The sequence below is a fragment of the Heterocephalus glaber genome, unplaced genomic scaffold (assembly GCF_053883595.1).
Source record: "Heterocephalus glaber isolate CG9 unplaced genomic scaffold, H.glaber_assembly_v1.0 deba00001504, whole genome shotgun sequence".
Classification (NCBI taxonomy): Eukaryota; Metazoa; Chordata; class Mammalia; order Rodentia; family Bathyergidae; genus Heterocephalus; species Heterocephalus glaber.
This window is the reverse complement of record NW_028258324.1, coordinates 25,167,664-25,191,008: the sequence shown is the minus strand read 5'-3', so window position 1 is coordinate 25,191,008 and position 23,345 is coordinate 25,167,664.

Sequence of the window (23,345 nt, the reverse complement as noted above, 5' to 3'; positions counted from 1 at the left end):
CCATGATTAGAAAACTTCATAGGGAAGATGAAAGCTTCTACATTAACTAGACATAAACACTATCTACAGTCACGAGGAAAACACTGAATCAGCCCACTGCAGACAGGCAGGTCTGGGGATGTGGTCCTGCGGTCGCCAGTCATGCTGAAAACACCAAATCAGCCCATGCCCCGGCAGCAATCCACTGCCTCCCTCTTTGGGCTCTTCTCTGTACAGCCACTTGGTTCCACACTACAAAGATGCAGAGGACACCGGACCACCAGAGCACTGTACTGGAGCTAATCAAGTTCTCAGCATTTAAAGAATTCCTGCCCAGAGGTAGGGGCTTCTGAGCTGCTGTCCCACTGCTCCTGGTCCAGAGGAAGGGGTGTCTGGGCAGCGAAACCTCCCGCTGCTCCCAGCCCAGAAGAAGGGGCTTTTGGGCCACCATCCCTACTGCCACTCCCAGCCCTTGGCCCACCTCTCCCAGCTCAGAGGAGGTGAGCTGAATGGATGTCAAGAGCACCCCCCTGCCCTCCCAGTCGAAATGAGGAAACACATAAATAAGTCTCAAAACCAGACTTCCAGATCACCTACAGCAACCTCAAAGGGAAATGAGATGGAACACTCTGATACTCAACCACCTGGACCCACTGAACTGGCAACAAAAGGGGATCTGGAAAAAATGAAATCAGAAATAATTTCTCAGATAACAGGAGAAATTGTGCTCCTAGTGCAAGACATGATTAATACATCTAGAGAGGAACTGAGGAACATGATGGAATCCCAAAATAGTAAACAAATGAAATCCATAATACAGATGCAAATAGATTTCCAGGACATGAAAAACTCCATTGAAAGTCTATGCAGCAGAATGAGCCAATGTGAGGACAGAATTTCAGATATAGAAGATAAGATTACAATTAATGACCAGGAAAAGAAAAATTGTTTCAAAATAGTAAGGCAACATGAGAAATCAATCCAGCAGCTACTAGATGATCAAAAGAAAAATAACGTAAGACTGATTGGAGTCAATGAAGAAGCAGGACAGGGTGCAGACAACACAATAAAACTGTTCACAGAAGTGGTGGCAGAAAACTTCCCAAGCAGGGGAAAAGAATTTGACATACAGATAAGTGAGGCATATAGGACTCCAAATAGCCTTGATCAAAAAATATCTACACATAGGCATATAATTGTTAAGATTCCAGAAACTCAGCAGAAGAACAAAGTTCTACAAGGAGTCAGAGAAAAGAAACAAATCACATACAAAGGAAAGCCCATCAGAATCACAGCAGACTTCTCAATACAAACTATCAAGGCACACAGAGCTTGGAAGGACATATTCCAAGCCCTAAAAGAAAACAGCCTCCAACCCAGATTGATGTACCCTGCAAAACTATCTTTCAAAATGGATGGAGAAATAAGATACTTTCCTGACAAAGAGCACCTTAGGAACTTCATGAATACCAAACCAGCACTCAAAAAAATTTTACACAATATCCTAGGAACAGACATTGAGGATAACAACCCCAGGAAGCAAAGCAGAATGAACCCATCTGGCATAACAAGAAATTAAATGTAAAGGGGGAGAACTGAACAAAAAGAAAAAGTCATGGCAATGACAAGTCAATACATTTCAGTTATAACCATCAACATTAATGGTCTCAATTCACCAATCAAAAGAAACAGACTGGTAGAATGGGTCACAAAACAAGATCCAACCATATGCTGCATACAAGAAACACACTTAATTCAAAAGGAAACTCATAGACTGAAAGTTAAAGGGTGGAAAACAATACTGCATGCAACAGGAACCCCCCAAAAAGCAGGAGTAGCTATCCTCTTTGCAGATCAAGTAGATTTCAAACCAACACTGATTAAAAGAGATGAAGAAGGACACTATATACTTGTAAAGGGAAGAATCCAAGAGGAAGAGATGACAATCATAAATATCTATGCACCAAACACTAGTGCACCCAACTATATAAAACAAATACTAATGGACATGAAAAGTCATATATGCACTAATACAATTGTGGTGGGGGACCTCAACACCCCACTGTCACAAATAGATAGATCAACTACACAAAAAATAAGGAATGAAATACTAGAACTCAATTGAACTCTTGAACAAATGAACTTAACAGATGTTTACAGAGTCTTCCACCTCACAAAATCAGAATACACATTCTTCTCAGCTGCACATGGGTCATTCTCCAAAATAGACCACATACTCACACATAGAACATGTTTAAGTAAGTGCAAAGGAATTGAAGTTATCCCCTGTACATTATCAGACCAGAGTGCGATGAGATTGGAGATCCATAGCAAAAGAAACTCAAAAAATTTCATAAACATGTGGAAATTGAACAACACACTTCTGAATAATCAATGGGTCACAGAGGAAATTAAAGAAGAAATCAGACAGTTCCTTCAATTAAATGACAATGACAATACAACATATCAGAATCTATGGGACACAATGAAAGCAGTCTTATGAGGGAAATTCAAAGTAGTGAATGCGCATATTAGGAAAACAGAATGAGCCCAATGAAACAACCTGATGCTGAACCTCAAGCTTCTAGAAAAAGAAGAGAAGGACAAACCCAAAACTCATACAAGGGAGGAAATTATAAAGATCAGAGGAGAAATCAATGCAATGGAGACAAAGAGAATGATACAAAAAAATCAATGAAGCCAAGAGTTGGTTCTTTGAAAGAATCAACAAAATTGACAAACCATTAGCCAACTTTATCAGAAAAAGGAAAAAAAAGGCCCAAATCCATGCAATTAGGAATGAAAAGGATGAAATTTTAACAGACCCAGCAGGATCATCAATACCTATTTCCAGAACCAATATGCCAATAAGATAGACAACACAGAAGAAATGGACAGATTCCTAGATACATATGAATTACCAAAGTTGAACGAAGAAGACCTAAAAACTGTGAACAACCCAATATCAACCAATGAAATTGAAAGAGTAATAAAAAACTTATCAAGTAAGAAAAGCCTGGGCCCTGATGGCTTCACTGCTGAATTCTACAAGACATTTAGAGAGGAACTACTGCCACTACTCTTTAAACTCTTCAATGAAATTGGAAGGGAAGCAATACTCCCAAATTCATTCCTGGAAGCAAGAATCACCTTGAAAAGCAGAGAAAGACCCAACCAAAAAGGAGAACTATAGGCCAATCTCACTAATGAATATAGATTCAAAAATCCTTAATAAGAAACTGGAAAATAGAATGCAGAAGATCAACAAGAAGATCATACACCCTGATCAAGTGGGATTCATCCCAGGGTTGCAGGGATGGTTCAATATATGAAAATCAGTCAATGTAATATACTATATCCATAGAGCCAAGGACAAAAACCATATGATTATCTCCATAGATGCAGAAAAAGCATTTGACATAATCCAACATGCATTTATGATAAAAACCCTACAAAAAATTGGAATAGATGTTCTCTACCTCAAACTGATAAAAGCCAGCTATGAAAAACCAACAGCCAATATCATACTAAATAGTCAAAAACTGAAATCCTTCACACTAAAATCAGGAACAAGACAAGGATGTCCACTATTACCACTCTTGTTCAATGTAGTTTTGGAAACATTAGCCATGGGAATTAGACAAGAAAAAGTAATAAAAGGAATAAAGACAGGAAATGAAGAAGTCAAATTGTCATTATTTGCAGATGTCATGATACTCTGTATAGAAGACCCCAAGAACTCCACCAAAAGTCTTCTAGACTTAATAACCAAATTCAGTCAAGTTTCTGGTTACAAGTTCACCACACAAAAATCAATAGCTTTCCTCTACACCAATGACAGACTCACTGAGAGAGAAATAGGACAAACAATTCCTTTCACAATAGCATCCAAAAAACTGAAATATCTAGGAATCAACCTAACGAAAGAAATCAAAGACCGTTTCTCTGGAAACTATAGCACTCTGAAAAGAGAGATTGAAGATGATATCAGAAAATGGACAGACATCCCCTGCTCCTGGGTAGGAAGGATTAATATAGTGAAAATGGCCATACTTCCAAAACTTCTATGTAGATTCAATGCAATTCCAATTGAGATCCCAGCAGCATACTTCACAGAACTTGAGAAAACAATCCAAAAATTCATTTGGAACAAGAAGAGATCCAGAATAGCAAAAGCAATTCTAGGTAACAGAGATATGGCAGGGGGTATCACAATCCCCAACTTGCAACTCTACTACAAAGCTACTGTGATAAAAACAGCATGGTACTGGCAAAGAAACAGACCTGAGGACCAGTGGAACAGATTAGAAGATGCAGAAATAATGCCAGACACACTCAGCCATCTTATCTTCGATAAAGGAGCTAAACACCCTCACTGGAGGAAAGATAGCCTCCTTAATAAATGGTGCTGGAAAAATTGCGTTTCAACTTGCCAAAGATTAAAACTAGACCTACATCTCTCACCATGCACTAAACTAAAATCAAAATGGATTAAAGATCTAAATATTAAAATAGAATCTCTGAACCAGTTGGAACAATGGTTAGGTAGAACTCTTGAAGACATTGGTGTAGGAAAAGATTTTATGAACAAAACCTCAGTTGCCTGTGAACTAGCACAAACAATCAACAAGTGGGATCTCTTCTTATTAAATAGCTTCTGCACAGCAAGAGAAACCATCAGCAGTGTGAAGAGACAACCCACAATGTGGGAAAAAATCTTCACCTGCTTTTCCTCAGACAAAGGTCTACTATCTCAAATCTATAAAGAACTTAAAAAGATCAGACCTCCCAAATGTAAAGACCCAATCTGAAAATGGGCATCTGAAATGAACAGATATTTCTCAGACAAGGAAGTAGAAACAGCAAATAAATACATGAAAAAATGTTCAACATCACTGGTTCTTCAAGAGATGCAAATGAAAACATCGCTGTGATTCCACCTTACTCCGGAAAGAATGGCTGCTTTCATGAAATCAGCCAATAACAATTGCTGGCAAGGCTGTGGGGAAAGAGGAACCCTGCTCCACTGCTGGTGGGAGTGTAGACTGGTGCAACCACTGTGGAAATCAGTATGGATATACCTCAAAGAACTAGGACTGGAAGTCCCATTTGACCCCACTATTCCACTGCTGGGGATCTTCCCCAAAGAATTAAAAGAATCATACCACAGTGATATATGTGTGCCCATGTTCCTAGCAGCACAATTTGTGATAGCTAAAACTTGGAAACAGCCCAAATGCCCATCAACTAGGGACTGGATCAAGAAAATGTGTTTTTTTGTAAAATGGAATGCTACTCAGCCACAAAAAAATGAAAAATTAGAGATATTTATAGCTAAATGGATGTACATTGAGGCGATACTCTTAAGTGAAATAAATAGGACACACATGATTTCTCTGGCGTGAGAAACTGAAAGTGTAAATAAGGACTAAAATGTATAATAGGTAATGCAAAATAGGAAGAAAAGGGGCAAAGGGGAAGGAAGTGGGAGTGGTAGGGGAAAGGGAAGAAGGGTATGGAATTAATATGAGAAAACGAAAAAATAGGATCAAAATCTTTGTAAATAGGGAGGACTGGAGGGGTTGAAGGGAGGACTGGGCAAGGGTGAAAAATAAGAACCAAGAGAGATTATGTTAAGGTGGAAATTTCCAACGATGAATGTCATTATATTATATACCTAAAATGTACCAATGATTAGAATGAATAATTGATAATGCAAAATAGGAAGAAAAGGTCCAAAGGGGTAGGGGTAGTGGGAGGGGCTCAGGAAAGGAAAGAGGGGAAAGAAAAAATGATGAGAAATGGAAAAAATGGAAATAAAGTCTTTGTAAATAGGGAAGGGTGGAGGGGTTGAAGGGAGGGCTAGGAATGGGGAAAAAATAAGAACCAAGATGCATCATATAAAGGTACAAGTTCCCAATGAGAAATGTAATTGTGTTGTATACCTAAAATGTACCAATAAAAGAATAATAATAATAATAATAAATCCTATCTATGTCTTGTTCTGGGGTTAGTAAAGAGAGGAAGTTACCATGTCTCATTATGTTCTCGAAGTTATTATTTTTTCTTTTATGATACACTGCCCTTGGGAAAAGAAGAAAAAGATCATTTTTTGCCATACTCTGCCTTTGCATAGATTTCTGGATATCAACATCCTCAAATTTATTATGGGTTTTAAATATAAAGATAAAAGAGACAAATTGCAGTAAAGTCACAGATGTTCATCTGCTCCTTCCAAACTATCTCCAGACCCCTCACAGTTGAACACTTTTGTAGAAAATGGTGTACAACAACAACTGGCCTTGTGGATCTCTGTGTTTCCTTCAGAGTTAATACTAGACTAGCTGTCCTGATTCAGGTGAAAGTACAAAAAGTTCAACTTTTTCCAAATTAGGCTACATATTTGGGATAACAGCAATCAAAATTCCAGAAAGTTTTTTAAACTGGAAAAGTTATAAAATATATTTAAAAAGATAAGTAGATTAAAATGTCTTACAAAATTTTGAAAAAGATGTTCAATGAAGAGCATTAACTTTATCAAACACAAAAGCCTGATTTAAGCTACACTAGTTGAAAGTATTGTGAAAATACAAAAATAGATCAATGAAAAAGAATAAAGTCTCTCAAAATAAACTGAAAATTAAACAACTGGCCTGAGGAAATTTTTGAATCTCAGCAAAGTTTTGGTTATACAAAACAACAGCTATCATTACTTTTTCATCACTGGGACAAAATACCAGACACCTGCGACCTAAGGGAGGAGAGAGGTTTATTTGGCTCATGGTTTCAGAGGATTTGGTCCATGTCTGGCTAGCTCCAAGGCAGAAACCACATGGTGGAAGGGGATGGTAAAGAAAATCTTGTGAACTCATGGTAGCATAGAAGCAGAGATGAAGGACCTGGTAGCATGAACATGCCCTTCCAGGTCACACCTCCAGTGACACCTCTTCTAACCTGACCCTACTTGCTAACAGCACATTTAGTGCCTCTATAAATGATCACATTCCAAAAGCCTCACCTTTGATCACATGAGACTTTGGTGGGACATTTTAAATCAAAACCGTAACAAAAACCAACCAGTAAGAGGCAACTATATATCTGAGAATAAAATAAAGAAAACAAATAGACCTCCAAGTCACACTTTATATTGACACAAATTCCAAATGTATTAAAGATTTCACACAAATAGTAGATTTTGATATTGTAAAATCCTCCAAGCACATATTAATGATAGAACACATAAAGTATAACATTGTTATATTTTGTTTTTAAAAAGTTAAAACATTATGTATGATAAATATGCTGTGACAATATTAGAAAAACATATGCTAGAAATACACAGATTTATAAAATATCTAAATTCTTAATATCCATAATTATAAAACAATAAGAAATTACTGGTTAATATAAGCATAAAAGTAATTTTGAGAGCCACTCAAAGAACCAACAGGAAGGACTGTCAAGAAAATTTGAGTCAGAAGCAAAGTGAAATAAGCACAGCAAAGGTTCTCCACACTAATAGCAACTTCCCATCTGGTGGTTTTTGAGAACCTTCTGGGCCTTTTACTCAATCAACACCACTGCAAATATCTCTGGTGACGCTCTGTGTTGATCACTTCCTCTAGGATCAACATCCCCAGCAAAAGCATCTGATTGGCTATCTTTGGATCAGTGATCTGATATGCTTGCCATTGAGATGAACTTGCTGTTGAGCAAAGAAAGAAAAAGGAATTTTCCATTTAGCTTCCAGAGTAGGAAGCAGGGTGAAATTCTCTTATGGTAGAAAGGCAATTTGTTTACCGGATGGCCCATACAATTATTCTCAATCAACAAGTTTTTATTTCTTTTTATTTAAATACCTTTTATAGATCAAATAAGGAAAGGTCAGAATGCCAAGTAGAAAAAAACATGAGCATATGGCATGAAAATACAAAGAAGAAGTATGAGGCTTAACAAGCCTGTTATATGTCTAACTTCTTTAGTAATCAATTAATGTAAATTATCAAAGCAATTGAAATAAACAAAAGCAAAAATTTTAGCTTAAATTATGAAAGTGTAGAAACACCCAGAACTGGAGAAAATATGAAGAGATGACCACTGGGACTGCTTTGGTGGGAATATAAATTGAGAGAACATTGAATTATATTTTTACGGGGACATAAGGTCCATGAGAATAGCCATTCTATCCTGTTTTGCCTGTTGCTATATACACAAGGTCTATAATGGTGTCCAGCACATTCTAAGATCTTAGTAAATCCTTACTCAGTAAATTATTATCAGCATTCAAATTCTGTATAGAATTTTCCAATACAATGACATTCCTGGAAATTTACCCAAGGGATGAAAAAAGTGTCATAGTTGTTTTGTGCTGCTATAGTAGAATACCATAGACCAGGTCATCTATGAATAACATAAATTCATTCCTCACAGCTCTGGAGTCTGGTAAGTCCACGATAAAGGTGCAAGTAGGTTCGGTTGAATAGTGAGGGCTTCATACTCTACAGAGGAGAAATGCTGTATCCTCACATGACAGAAAATAGGACAAGCTACAAATTGCATGTGAAATCTCTTTTATAAAAATTTTAACACTATTTGTAATCGGAAGAGTCCTCATGACCAAATTACCTCTTATAGGCCCCACTTATTAACACTTTAACCTTGGAAACACCTGAAATTTGGAAGGAATATCTTCAAACCATCCTGAAAAATATGCACAGCATAAATGCAAGTATATACAGATCTTACTTTTGCTAAAAAGGTAAATCATGAGGAAAATATTTTGAATGTTCAACAGTTATTTGTTATATATGCTGCAACTTCTACTAACAGTGAATGTTCATAACACATTATAGAGTGCAAGAAAAGCAATTTTCCAAATGTTACACCATTTTATCTGATTTTTAAAAATTTTTCTTGCATAGACAAAAGCCTGTGAATTATATCTCTGTCATCTATCTATCTATCTATCTATTGAAATTATATTCTGTCCCTTCTCATTTTTTTCCTTTTGATTATTTAGTCCATAAGTCATTCCATCAGATCTCAATGAGGGGAGGAAGGGACAGTAGACACTGTTATTTTCAGTTTTTGCAGTCTTTCACACTTTTTTTTTTGGTATCTTGAATCGAACTCAGGACCTTGTGCTTGCCAGGCAAGTGCGGCACCACTGAGCTACATCCTCAACCCTTTTTATTTCTACACTTTTTAAAAAAAGTTTTTGCAATCTTTCTGTAATCCCCTACACCAGTCTTTAGTAGTATTTATTTTTCCTGTTGATGGACCCGAGTTCTATGATTCCCAGAAATTATTTGTGATGTATAATTGAATTGTGTTCTGTTTTGCTCCCTGCCACCTCTGACTTTTCTGAATGTTTTCACATTATTCCTCATCAGCTTAAATTCTATGATCAACTATTTAATCACAACCTTTTACTCTCAACTAGCTCTTTCTCTCCATCTTTTGTTCATCACTAACTCTTATTCCAGGACCTTAGCAAACAATAAAGTAAACCAACTATAGCATGTTAGGTAATGTTAATCTGTAGGGAAAAAAGAGAGGACGGTTGTGATTCTCTGTTTTCTCTAACAGACAGGTGATATTTCTGAAAAAGCTTGAAGGAATTGAGGGAGCAAGTTGTGTAACAATCTGGGTCAAGCGCATTCCCAAGTCCAGGAAACAGGAAGAGCAAAGGCCTGGAGGCCCATGGTGCTAGGCATTCTCAAGGAGCAGGAAAACCAGTCCTACAACTGGGAGCAGAGTAATGGGGTGAGAGTAGGAGAGCAAGCAGTGGCAAAGGTGACCTCTGCCTGGTACAGATGCCCAGGTATACAGGCCCTCCTAAGTACAGGGGCTCCTAAAATACAAATCACTTATAGAATATTGGCATGTTTTGTTTTAGCTTAGTTTTTAAAATGTAAAATCTTGTGGAGATGATATCATCCATCTTATTTTTTTGCAGTAAGTTGTTTATAATATTATCCCTTCAGCATTAACATTTTACAATGACACCACACTTCCAAAGCACTGCATAAATACATATGTAGCAGGAGGGCTGTGCAAGGGTGAAAAACAAGAACCAAGAGGGATTATGTAAAGGAGCAAATTTCCAAGGATGCATGTCATTATATTGTGTACCTAAAATGCACCAATGATTAGAATGAATAATCGATAATGGAAAATAGGAAGAAAAGGTCCAAAGAGGTAGGGGAAGTGGGAGAGGCAGGGGAAAGGAAAGAAGGGAAAGGAAAAATGATGAGAAATGGAAAAAATGGAAATAAAGTCTTTGTAAATAGGGAAGGGTGGAGGGGGTGAAGGGAGGGCTAGGAATGGGGAAAAAATAAGAACCAAGATGCATCATGTAAAGGTACAATTCCCAATGAGAAATGTAAATGTGTTGTATGCCTAAAATCTACCAATAAAAGAATTTAAGTTAAAAAAATACATATGTAGCATCACTACTACATACTGGTCACTGAGATTATTTACAAACAAGAAGAAGATAAGGAGCCACAGCACAATGATTCTGCTACTCAGCATCAAACCTCTCCATTTTGACTCTGTTCTGACTGAGCACAGTTCCTGCCTTGTTTCTATAGCTGCACAAGGGATGGATTATCCCTTTACTTTTTTTTAAGCTCCTGCATTCCAGAATCCAGGTTAATAAGACAAATGCTTCCTAAGGTTGAGGCCTATTTCTTATAGATAAAAAAAAGAAGTTTATTTTGTAATTATAACATATTAACCCTCCATAAGGCTACAATGAGAATTATATTGGTACATAGACAAATTTTCATTTTTCAGTAATAGAATGCTAATAATATATTACATTTGGAATAAAACAGAGAAAATGCATGGTTTTTATTACTTACAAAAAATTTGTCTCCCTTCATTATGGCCTGTGTCTGGATGTCCCCAAAAGCAGTCAGAGGCCATGAGCAGTAGAAAGTGAAAAGTTGATTAGGATGATCCTGAAGCAACTGGGAAACTCCATGCGTTTAGCACACAGTTCTGTCAAGAATACCAAATATTAGCTTTCAATTCTAAAGATAACTTTAAGTCAGTATTTTTCACACAGGATATCAGGTTTTAGGGACATGCTTTGGCTCTTCATCCCAAAAGTCATCAAAGGGCATGCATCAACAAATCAGCCTTTATTAATTATTGCTGCATTTCTAATGTCATGATGAAAAAGTTTCTGCTTCTTAAGAATCTTAGTGATTTAGCAAGATAAAGCAGTTATTACTACTTGATTTCAAAGTGATGATAGATATTATAGCTCTACTTGCCATTAATTAAATAGCATAACAGAGACAGCTGAATTTTTTATACTGTGCCCTGCTTCCTGTCATTTTTATTACTGTATTATAATTATGTCAGATGTGGGTAGTTGTATGTGTGTTTGGTATTTGAAAAGCACAACACTGTAAACATAGTCTTTACTCACTACAGACTTCTATTGAGAAAAACAAAACTTCAAAGAGAAAAAATGTTTCTATACTGAAGCCCAGATGAATTACCATTTTGTCTTTTAAGCTTATGGAAAGATTTCCTCCCTAAATCTCTGCCAACACATCCAGACTATGGCTTCCGATGGAGCCATCTAATCACACAGTGGGAAAGATACATCAATGGAAATCAGAAGCAGTATATTGAATAGACTAATGGAAGCTTTTTAAGAATTCCAAGTACTCTTCATATTAGAACCTTTGTCCTAAAGGTGACAATATTAACAATAATAATCTTCTCTAACAAAAGACTAATGTCAGATCTGGCACCATAAGAGTCACTAGTTCCACTGTGCTCTGACCACGGATGCTCTGATTTCCATTTCTAGTCCTGAGTACATATTGTTCAGTTCAATAATCTAAATGTTCACTGGTAAAACAGACCATCAGAAAGAATTCAGTAATTATCTTCCCCATTAGGTGGCTCATTTATTTCAAAGCTAATGTTATCTGTGTTTCCGTTTCTAATTAATCCAAATATAGAAATGCTATAGTAACCAGACAACATGTTCTTTGAAGAGCTGAAGCTATGACATTGTAGTGGTGTCAGCAAACTTGCATTAGAGATATGATTATATGATTATACAAGACAATTTAAAACAAGTGTAACCTGATCTCTTTTGTAAATTATTTTTGTGAGATTTGAAAATATTTGAGAAACACATACCTCTCTCAGAACATTTTAAACTATTTGTAATAAGGTCAATGTTTTCATGAGATTCAGAATTTAAAAGTATGGGTAAAATAATTTTGAGATCAATTTCCCAAAACATAAAGCAGTTACAAAAAGTTTCTTTGAGATATACTAGAAATAATATACAGCTACCTGGTGTCATACAGTGACAAAATCCATTTTATTGGCAAGTTTGATATATGTGGAATTGTTTATGGCTACAATTAAAGCTTTAGTTTTTGTCTGGCAATATATACATGTAAATATAGGTATGGATATGAAGATAATTTATATTTTAATATTGTTTATATGTTTAAAGCTATATGTAGCTATTGATTCATACAAACAAAATTATTGTTAAATGGAATGTAGTGCTGCCCTGCTCCTTCTCCAGCAGCAGTGAGGATTATTTGAATGTGGTTCACTCAGCATAAGACACCTTTCCAAATTATGCTGTCAGTTTCTGTAGAGGGAGGGTAGAAGTAGATATTTTTTATTAGGTAAATATATATGCAATTATTTGTATTATATCACATATATGTTCATACTTACATAAGAAGCATAATCATGTAAGAAATGATTAATTCATTGGTTTGTTGAGGGTTAAAGTCTTTCTAACCATTTGGAGGTCAACCTAGGAGATTTTTTCTGGAAAAAGTCTCATCAGTTCACAGAAACAATAGGCTTGTGACAACTCAGAGAGCAGTATAAGAACTCTCTGATCAAAATGAATCCCAAAAAGAGAAAATGAAAGAAGCAATCAGTGAGAGATCCAAGTCCCACTGCCATCAAAATAAGTAATGTTGAATACAATGAGAGAAATTGGATCTTAATGGAGTGGTGGGGATTATGATTAGGATGGTTTTGTAAGAATTATGTTAAAATAGTTAGAATAGGTTTTCAAGTGAGAATTACAAATTAACAGTTCTTAAAACCTTCAAAAACTTGGTCAAGCTCAAAAGATGTTTGACCTCTGCCTTCAAGAACCAAATCAAACAGGCTGTTTCTTAAGAACAGAGCACCACCTTGTGTTGGTAAGTTATTACACCTCCATGGGACTCTTACGGGAGGACCTTCAATCATATTCAATAAGAGCTTGTTAATAATGCTACTGAGTACAATAGGCAAGAGTAATAGCTTCTCAGTCACTTTAATCTCCCAGCCTTATGTGTTATCTGTGTTTATGTTCCAAGAAGGAAGGAGAAAACAACACAGAGAGATGATGAATCAAACCAAACAAAAAGATTTTGTACATTTTAGTATAAATGTTTTTATCTAAGAAAAGAATTTTATAAGCTAAATTCATTGCTTTGATCCCAAGTTAGTTTTCCATTTAAAACATTATATTCATCATTACTTAATTTGAACTAGGTTAAGAATCAAATCTCAACAAAGCAATTTTGAATTTGAAGAAATTTGGAAGTGCACTGTTTTTTGAATACTCAACTGAAGAGATAATTTAGAAGTCGTCAAATAACAATAATTTTAAAATGAAATTAAAATCACCTGAATTGTTTTCAGTAAAAACATAATAATTATAATGTAAGAAGACATATTCATCAAATAACATTAGAAATCTTTACTTCTCTTAGAATTTAAACATTGTGCTACATAAAGTGAGAAATTTAAAGACATGGAAATGATGCAAATTTAATCTTGCTCATTTTTCAAAATTAAACTCAAATCTTAATCTGTAGTTTCCACTTGTCCTGTATGAAAGTGATTTTTTGCTCAAGTCTCATCTCCACAAGCAAATCCAGTTGTTTGGCTCTAGGGACCTATTCTTACTCACCTCCTATACACTCAAGTTATCCAGATATGTTCTTGTGCTGTAGAACTCTGTGGTGGTGGAAATGTTTTCTACACTGTTTTGCATGGCAGTTTTTAAGCCACTGGTAGCTATTGAGCACATTTAAATGTGGCTAGTGTAACCAAGGGAATGAATTCTTAATTTTAATGTATAAATGTAACTTGAAATAGTTACATGTGACTAGCAATTTCTCTTGGAACTGTATGACTGTACAAAAAATGCTGTAGAAAAATATCTGCTGAATGAATAAATGGCAAGTTGAACATGGTATGTTAAATTATTTCTACTTTTCAGTGCAAGAGATAATTACAATTTTCAGCTTCACATTTTATGTCTTAACACTTGAGAACTCAATAACTCATCCATATGATAATTTTTATCATCTAAATTATGGAGATAATTTTACTTCCCTCCTGTATCACATTATGGCCTTTTTACCCCTACATATTTAATAGATTTTCTTTTTCTCTCTTGGATAAATTCTGAAAAACAATACATTTAATTATCCATTTCATTCGAACAGCATAGGCACATTTCTAAGTATTCATGTAACAAGATTTGAAATCTTTATCAGTGGACCTAAAATTTAGTGCAATTTTTTCCACATTTCCACAGTAAAGTCAGTGCACCCTCTTATCTCATTAAATCTTTCTCTCCTCCATCCTGACAAATGACTTAGAATAATATTGACTTAGAATAATATAAAATACTGAAGAGCTTTTGTATATGGTACCTTTAAAGTATATGAACATATATTAATATTTTATATCCAACTCCCAATTTCACTTGTATTTAATTTATTTAACAAATACTTATTATGTCTATATTGTATCAGGCACTATCCCAGCTAATAGGGCAAATATAAATATAAACTCTGTTCTTAAGCTCTATACAGTGTTGGGGCCAGGAAGTGGTTCATTTTAACAATTACTAATATTTATTCTGTACATTGAATTCTCTCAACATTTCTTAAGTTTTTGTTAGTTTGTTTTTCTGGTACTGTGGATCAAACTCAGTACCTTGTGCTTGTGAGGCAGGTGTGGCGCCACTGAGCTAAATCCCTAGCCCCTCTCCCAACATTTCTGAAAGGTGCCATCATTGGCTTCATTTACAAATGATGACAATAATCCCTGGAGAGGTTGAGCAACTTCTTTAAAATAAAGTAGCTGGCAAATGGAAAAGTCAGAATCTGACCTCAGATTCTATTACTAGCAAGCCAGAAACTGAAAACACTCATGCTATATTGAATTTTCTATGAATAATTATTATAAACAATATGTTATGATTGCCTGAGGAGTTTGGTGGAAAATGTTATAAGAGCTAAGAAGAAGTCCTTTTTCTTGAATTCAAATATATTAAGAAATGGATTCAAGTGTGAAGGAGGCTAGATTTTTGTCTCATCAGACGAACACATTTGTCAAACTATATGTGTTTTGAGCTAGAGACAAACCAGATCTCCTGATTATGCAGTTGGCCATTTGATGCTGTCCAGGCATCCCTGGTCCCGGCTTTTTTATAGGCCTCATTTAATCACTGTGTGAATAAGATATTCCCAAACTTCATTAGAGAGTGTTCTCTGTTTAATTACTAAATACGCAATAGAAAGTACATTGCACTATCTCAGCAAATTGGAGTTTGACAGTTATATACCACTGACTTTCACATGGGAAGATGGGTGTTTTGTATTTTATTTAATATGAAACACATATTCCTAACCTTTTGAAAGCCAGACAATTTTACGTTTTTAAATTGCAGGGGATTTTTTTTTTTGTTTTGCAGTACTGGGCATTGAAATTAGAACCTTCACACTGAGTTACATGTCTGGGTCCTTATAGTTTTTATTCTGAAATAGAGTCTTGCTGAGTCACTAAACTGCTAATGCTGGGCTCAGAATTGCAACACTCCTGCCTCAGCCTCCCAAAGTGCTGGGATAATAGGAATGCACCCCTCACTCCCAGCAACACAGCATTGATGCTTGGTTTTTGAATTGTGATTGTAGAGATGGTGAGCCATCCTTAGTAGAAAAATCATGGTTTTTTTCAGGTAACTATAATATATATTCCTGAGGTTAAATGTGAATATTTGATAATGGATTCTGTAATTCTTCATGTCAAAATAGCAAATGTTTATTGTTTCAAGCTTTTTCTTTATATATTTCTTATATTAGCACTTTCTTTTTTGTTGATTGTATAAGAATTTGATGTTAGAGATGTTAAATTTCTTCAGTTTATTTTATTTAAATTATTTCATTTTTTAATATTTTATCATAAATGGATTTCATGGCTAGCCAGTTATGCTTATAATTAGGTGATTGTGCTATATTTAAAACTTTATTGAGTTCTTCAGTTATTCCTTTTAATTTATTAAAAATCCTCTACATTACTAATTCACAGTGCATAACTTTTGAGTATTTAGTGTGTTCAGCACCAAAACCAGAAATACAAAAGCAATGAGAAATAGTTTATGTCCTTATAAGATTTGCAGTTTTTCTTGTGTGCCAGAATTAATGTCATGAATATTATTAGATTAACTAGACAGGAAAATAGCATCAAGTTAATAAATGCAAGAAAAATTAAAAGAAAAGAAAGGTTAGTGTGGGCTCAGTAGTCTCCTCATAATATCTAATGAAACACTGAATTATTTCTTTCCATTTTATAGATGAGGAAACTGAGTATTAGAAAGCCTAAGTGCATTTTCACCACAGGAAAGCTTATCATCTTTCTGTTATATCATCACTTTGGAGAAAACTGGAAAATTCAATTTGGCTTTCCAAAATCATTAGTTTGAAAAACCAGAGGGCAAGACACAGCAAGAGTCTGTTACAGGAAGGAACATGGCAGACAAGAAAGTTTGCCTGATAAGCCAGAGGTATTTGGGTTGGAAACAGATGGTCTTCAAAGCCATGCATACCATGGGTCTCTATGTGATAGATTCCAGGATAGGGCAACTGCATACTAACAGGATAATCTACAAAAACTTCTCCAGCAAGTGAAGATAGGTGAGAGTGGAAAAAATCACTGTAATTAGTAGGGTAACTTGTCTAGAAGAAATTATAGAGAAAATATTGCATTGGATACAGGGTAAAATCAAGGAACCTTTTTCTATTCTTCTAAACCCTGAGCTTCTGGAATGAGTGGTATATATTCTTTGCTTTCTATGGATCCTCTACATTCTCTTCCACCAATTTAATGGTAGTGTTTCCATCACTACCATTTTCAATTTTATTGCTCAGCAATAGAATAATTTGCAATGTACCATTTACTATTTGTTTATATTAGGTCTTCTCCACCAGAATATAAGTGGTATGAAGAAAGAAAATTCATCTTGTTTATTCCTTAGACTTTGAATATATCCTGGCATATAGCAAGTACTCTAGGAGTGTGTGTTTTGAATTATTATTGATGTTTCTTTAAAATTATTATAGTATCTTTCAGGTTTAGTGTGCAGACATATTTGCTTGCCAGAATTGGAAATAGAGAATCACATACCAAAAGGTAGCAAACTTGAAAATGAGGGCCACCTAAGTCCAATTACTTGAAAGCTGATTAGCTTGCGAATTGTCCGCAGGACCCCCTGCTTCTCCTCCATCTACCTGCTGCCAACTTTGGCTAATTCTGTGTTCATTAGCACTTCCTCTGGAGCACAGGCAAAGCAAGATTTTATCCTCTGAATCTGTCTACTTTGCTGCTTATTAATAATCTTGGGGATGACTTGATGGAATAGAAATTGCCACAAATAAAAAAGCGAATTTTTATGTTGTTGTGTAGATGTTATTTGTTGTATTAGTATTCTTCTTCCACATTTGACCTACTTGAATAATAATTATGTAATGTGAATGTGATATATACATTCTCACTGATTATGAACATTTGCTGACATAATACATATGGATTTTAGTGCGAATAGTCTTTGAATTCAAAAGTTAAATTAAACACAATTGTTAGGCCAAAGCTACTCCATTTGGTAGTGTGTACCATTTATGTCTCTTGATAGTCAAAGAATTAAACTATAATTTTATAAATAAATGTTTTAACTAAGAAGAGTCATACATATTTTAAAAAGAATTACATCATATTTTAATAACTAAATTTAAAAACTCATTTTCAGATAATTAATACACCAAGTCCTATAATAAATTATAATATTTTACAAAATATGTGAGACTAGAAATGTTAATGGATTAATTATAAATTATTGTTTTAGACATGAGAAAACAGAGAAACAGTAACTACAAATGGCCAATAAATACATGAAAAAATGTTCACCATCTCTGACCATCAGAGAAATGTAAATTTAAACAACACTAAGATACCATATTATTCCAGAAAGAAAGGCCTCCATCAAGAAATCAAATAATAACAAATAGCGGTAAGGCTACAGGGAAGAAGGAATCCTTCCTCATTATTATCAAGAATGTAAACTAGTACAACCACTATAGAAATCAGTTGGAGAGTCCTCAAAAAACTAATGATAGACATTCTATTCAAACCAGCTATTGCAGTTCAAGTGATACATGCATACATATGTTTATAGCAGCACAACTCACAATAGCTAAATCTTGGAAGTAGCCTATATGTCCATCAAGAGATGAATGGATAAAGAAAATACTGTATTTATACATAATGAAGTACTTCTGTGCCACAAAAAGGATAAATCAGAGTCTTTTTTTTTTCTAGGAAAATGGATGAATCTTGGGACCATAATGTTAAGTACAACGAATCAGACATATATGCTTAAATAACATATGGTTTCTCTTATATGAGAAACCGAAAATATAAATAGAGCAAATTAAAGGCAGATAATGGAAACAGGGAGCTAGATCTTTTGCAAAAGAGAAGGGGATCAAGGGTTGGAGGGAAGGTAGAGCAAAGAGAAGGGAAGGGGATGAAAAAACAATTAAAATGTGTTTTGTATGTTTATCTACTCACCAAAAGGAATATAACAATGTGTACTGAAGACATGTACTAAAAAAAAAATTAACAAAGGAAAGAAAGGGTATGGTTCAGTTCAGTAAGAAAGTAATATATTTGTGGACATTTTATTAGTTTTGGTTGCTGAGCATCATTTGAATTAGCTTTAAACAACCACTAATAAGTAAAGATAAACAACACATCTTTGTTACTTAGTAGTCTATTTAGTACATACAATTATATTTACTTCAACTTCATAATCTTTTACCTAATTTATTTTCAAGACTGTGCAACCACAATAAAGTCCTTAGTAACCATATGATATAGTGTTTTCAAAATTTACCTGAACAAGATGAGATACAAATAAACATGCAAAAAATAGGCTTAGCAATGCTGAAATTTATAATTATAAGTGCATTGATGCTGTTGTATTTCTCTTGAGTTCTTTATCATCATAAGTTTGATTGGTATAGGGAATTCTAAAAAAGGAAGTAAGTTTTCAGAACAATGAGTTATGTATTTTAGCAATGTCTCTTGGCCATCCAAAGACCCATCAGAGAAGCATTTGTATGCCAGTGCCTTATTGATGGGCTTTGTAGTTTTCCGTTTTGTACTCCTCACTCACAGACTGTTTTAGATGGGACTGGACTACTCCTCACTGGTGTCAGTTGTTCGTGGATGGCATCCATACTGTGGAGTCCATGCCAAGGACATAGTAGCTGTTAAATATTTTGAAGTCATCCTAGTGATAATTATAATTTTACTGCCTTATGTGGGTGAAAACAAGAATTTTGTCAGTTAGAAAGCCAACCTTTTTTAAAAAATTAATGACATTTTTTAGTTTAGAAAATAAGCTATGTTTATATGTTTGTTCTTAGAAGTTCTCTTCACAAATGCATGGTTGTGAAAATGCGGCAGCCCCGTGATTGACAGAAGGACACCGACATTGTAAAGACGTGATTTCTTTAATGGCAGAAGACATATTTGCAGAGATTAAGAGGTACCATGGGCACTACAGCAGGCTCCCAGAGAGAGGATCTGCTTTGTAGACCACAGAAGTGCCCACCAGGACAGCGAGCTGTTCCAGAAACTACCCGTGTCACATGAGGAAGCTATCGTGTGTTAGAAGCACTCCCCTTTGCACTTTTATATCCTCCTGAGAAGTCCGTCCAGCTGTACATGAACTAGACAACATGCCCATCTGCCACTAGGCAGAGGAGCAGAGCAGTCCTAGCACATTCCTCTGTCAGTTTTACGCCTCTGTGTGAAATGAAGATCAGTTCTTCAAAAGCTTCACTCAGCTGGCCCCGGGTCAGGCCTCCATAAAATCCTCTTGAACTTGAAAAATAATTTTTACTATTTAACCTGGGTTACCTATTTCAATGATGTAAACCGTGGAACAAATAAACTTATTGCTCTATCATCTTCTCTTCACAGCTTCAGGAAATTGAAAGCTACTAAGCTTTCCTTCCTTCTTCACTCTGCACCCAAGTCAATGAAGAATATCTGCTCTTGTGAGTGCTTCTCCCTATCTAAAGGAGACACAATTTTCTATTATGAGGCATTTTGCTTCAGTCATGTAGAGCTGTTTAGGGCTGGATGAAATAGTCCTATTTGTGATGTGAAATATGATGAAAGCAGAAGCTCTTATATTCCCAAGAGTTCTATGGATCACTCTTTGGCTGCTCTGGAGTCCTACAGGATGAGAAAGACTTTCCTCATCCTAATCTGAGGATCGTTCGAAGCCAAACTAGAAAAAAACACACAAGAAGATGTATAGACGCACATACTCCTGTAGACATTTAGGAGTAAATCACTTTCCAATTGAGGGGACTTCTCCTTCCCAGATTACTTATTTTCCATTAACTTTGACTTTCTGCTTTTCTTGAAGTTGGTAGCCTTTACCAGAGAACTAAGACAAGACAAAGCTAAACTAAGCCCAAACTATATAATTATTACAGGTCATTCAGTAATACAAATTAAGATCATGTGCTAGAGTAATGTGCCCAAGCTGCCTTCTTTCCATTCTTTAGAGCAGAGTATCCTTTCCACATACATGTGGAAAGCAGACATGGTGGTAGTTGGATTCCACTTTACAAGGGACAAGGAAGTAAAGGTTTATAAAGTAAATTCCCAATGTAGGGACAAGTCCTGTTGCAGGAGAATGCTAGTTGGATTCGTTCACAAGTTTGACAAAGTGAGTCTTATACACCTTTGGCACAAACATGCAATGTATAGCATTAAAAAATCAAACACACACAAAATACTGTAAATAAACTATTTTTACTTTTAGGGTTACCTGTAAGTGATGGTACAGTATATTACAACTACTGACATGTAGGGGATTGCATGGAGTGAAGTGAGAGGAAGAGAGTTCCTAACTGGAGCAGGGAGGGTGGGGTAGAGTCATCTATGATGAGGAAAGAAGAGCCACTACTCAGACATCTCTAGATCATTTTTTTCAAGAGGGTAGACAGGATTGAATTCATCAAAAAATCTGTGTCATCAACATCAGGTGTGAGCGAAATTCCCTCTTGCCCTCCATCACCTGTTGCTGAGGATCCTTTAGCTTCACCCTCTCCCACCTCCCCTCCCTCCTCCAGTTAGTAACTGTTGCACTCACTGCACAGCAACCACACAGCAGCACAACTGTGCGGCACACACGTGAGCTACTTCTGTGCTTTGTTCTCATCCACCAATGTTTGTAATGCGAGGTCCATTTGTATCTGCGAAAGTTCTCAATTTGAATGTTTGTAAGTTGGGGACTTACTGTAACTGCCAAATGGAAATAAAACCTGAACCCTCCCCAAATTTTAGTCAAGGTTGGGAGGAATCTGTTAGAATAGCACAGTGTGTTAAGTGTATTTCTTTTAAAACTGAATTCAAGGACACTATTTTTTTTTTTTTTTGAGTTGGTTTTGTTTTTTGTTGTAATTACAAAGCAATGCATGCTTAGGGAAATAAGTCAAAGAATTAAATGAAAGAGAAAAATTACCTGTTTTGTTGACCTTCAAATCCTACCCTTCAAATGTAATTAATCCTCATGCATTCTTTCCACATAGATTTTTAAGTTTATACAAACTTTATTCACTTTTTTTCCTTTCTCTTTTTATTTTGTTAAACAGATACAGGATTTAATTAGGGAAATCAGTATGGAACTGATGTTTTCTCTTAACAAATGGGTTCCCAGGCTAGACAATATGTAGAGCTCTGACTTCCATTTCAATGAGTACAAAATATTCCATATATACTCATCCATTCTTTCATATAGGAAAATTTGGACTTAGTTGTTGTTTAATACAATATTATGACATTCAAGTAAAGCTGTGATAAACATCTGCCTCCATGTTGGAGACATTCTTATTTCTCTGGAACAAATTCTCACAAGTGATGTTTCTGGATAAACAAATGTGTATATTTCTTGTGTTTATTTATAGTGCTAGAATATTTTATAAAAAGGTTCTATAAATTCATATTCCTACGAGTAATGCTAATATAATTCTTTTAATTTTTATTAATTCAATAGGTAAAAATAGAGTGTTCTGTGCTTAAATCTGTGTTTTCCAGATTACTAGAGTTCAGAATCAATTTGTAACTGATTTTGTTACTTTAGAGATGCTAAATTTTTATCACGTGTTGCAGATATTTTTATTTATGACATTTGTTGTGTCATGTGATTTTAATCCTTACTGACTCATATGTGCTTGTTTTTCCTATTATTAGTTTTCTTAGTTGATTCTTATTTTTTTAATATTTGCTATTATATGACTTATTTCATTTTAAAATCAAATATTTCCTTTTATTTTCCTTTTTCTTTAAAACTTTAAAATACACAAAATGGAATCAATTTCTAAGTTTTCTAAGTTAATGGTTTCAGGTAAGATTTTAAATTTTTTAATTATAACACTTCTGAGATAAAATACTATTTATATTATTTACTATTTTCCCAAGTATCCTTTTCTGTTTGAGGCTATTTTATTTGGTTCCAGATATTCATTTTTCAAGTTAGATGCTCGTGGCTAGTATTTTACTACATTAGCTAGCTTTCTTATAAGTTTTGGCATTTGATAAGGTACCACCAATCATATGCTCCAAGATTTTCTTCCAAACTGTATTTGCTTGTATTTTATTTTCTATGTAAATTTTGTTTGATTCTGTCAAGTCAGTAAAGTTTGTTTGGTGTTGTTGTATATCTATATACAACCATATATACTCTTGTACTAGGGTTTTGTAGAGCAACAGAATCAATATAAAACATATATTACTACACACAGGATTTATTAGGTAGGCTCATAGGGTCAAAAGTAAAAGAGTCACAGTGGCCATCTGTAGAATCAGAGATAGAAGAATTTAAAATGGCTGTCTGCACACTGGAAAGCTGAGGATTCAGATCTGGAAGTGCACGGTAATCACCACCAGTGTGAGTCTGTGTTAGAAAGCCAGAGTCTGTGTTAGAATGCCAGAGTCTG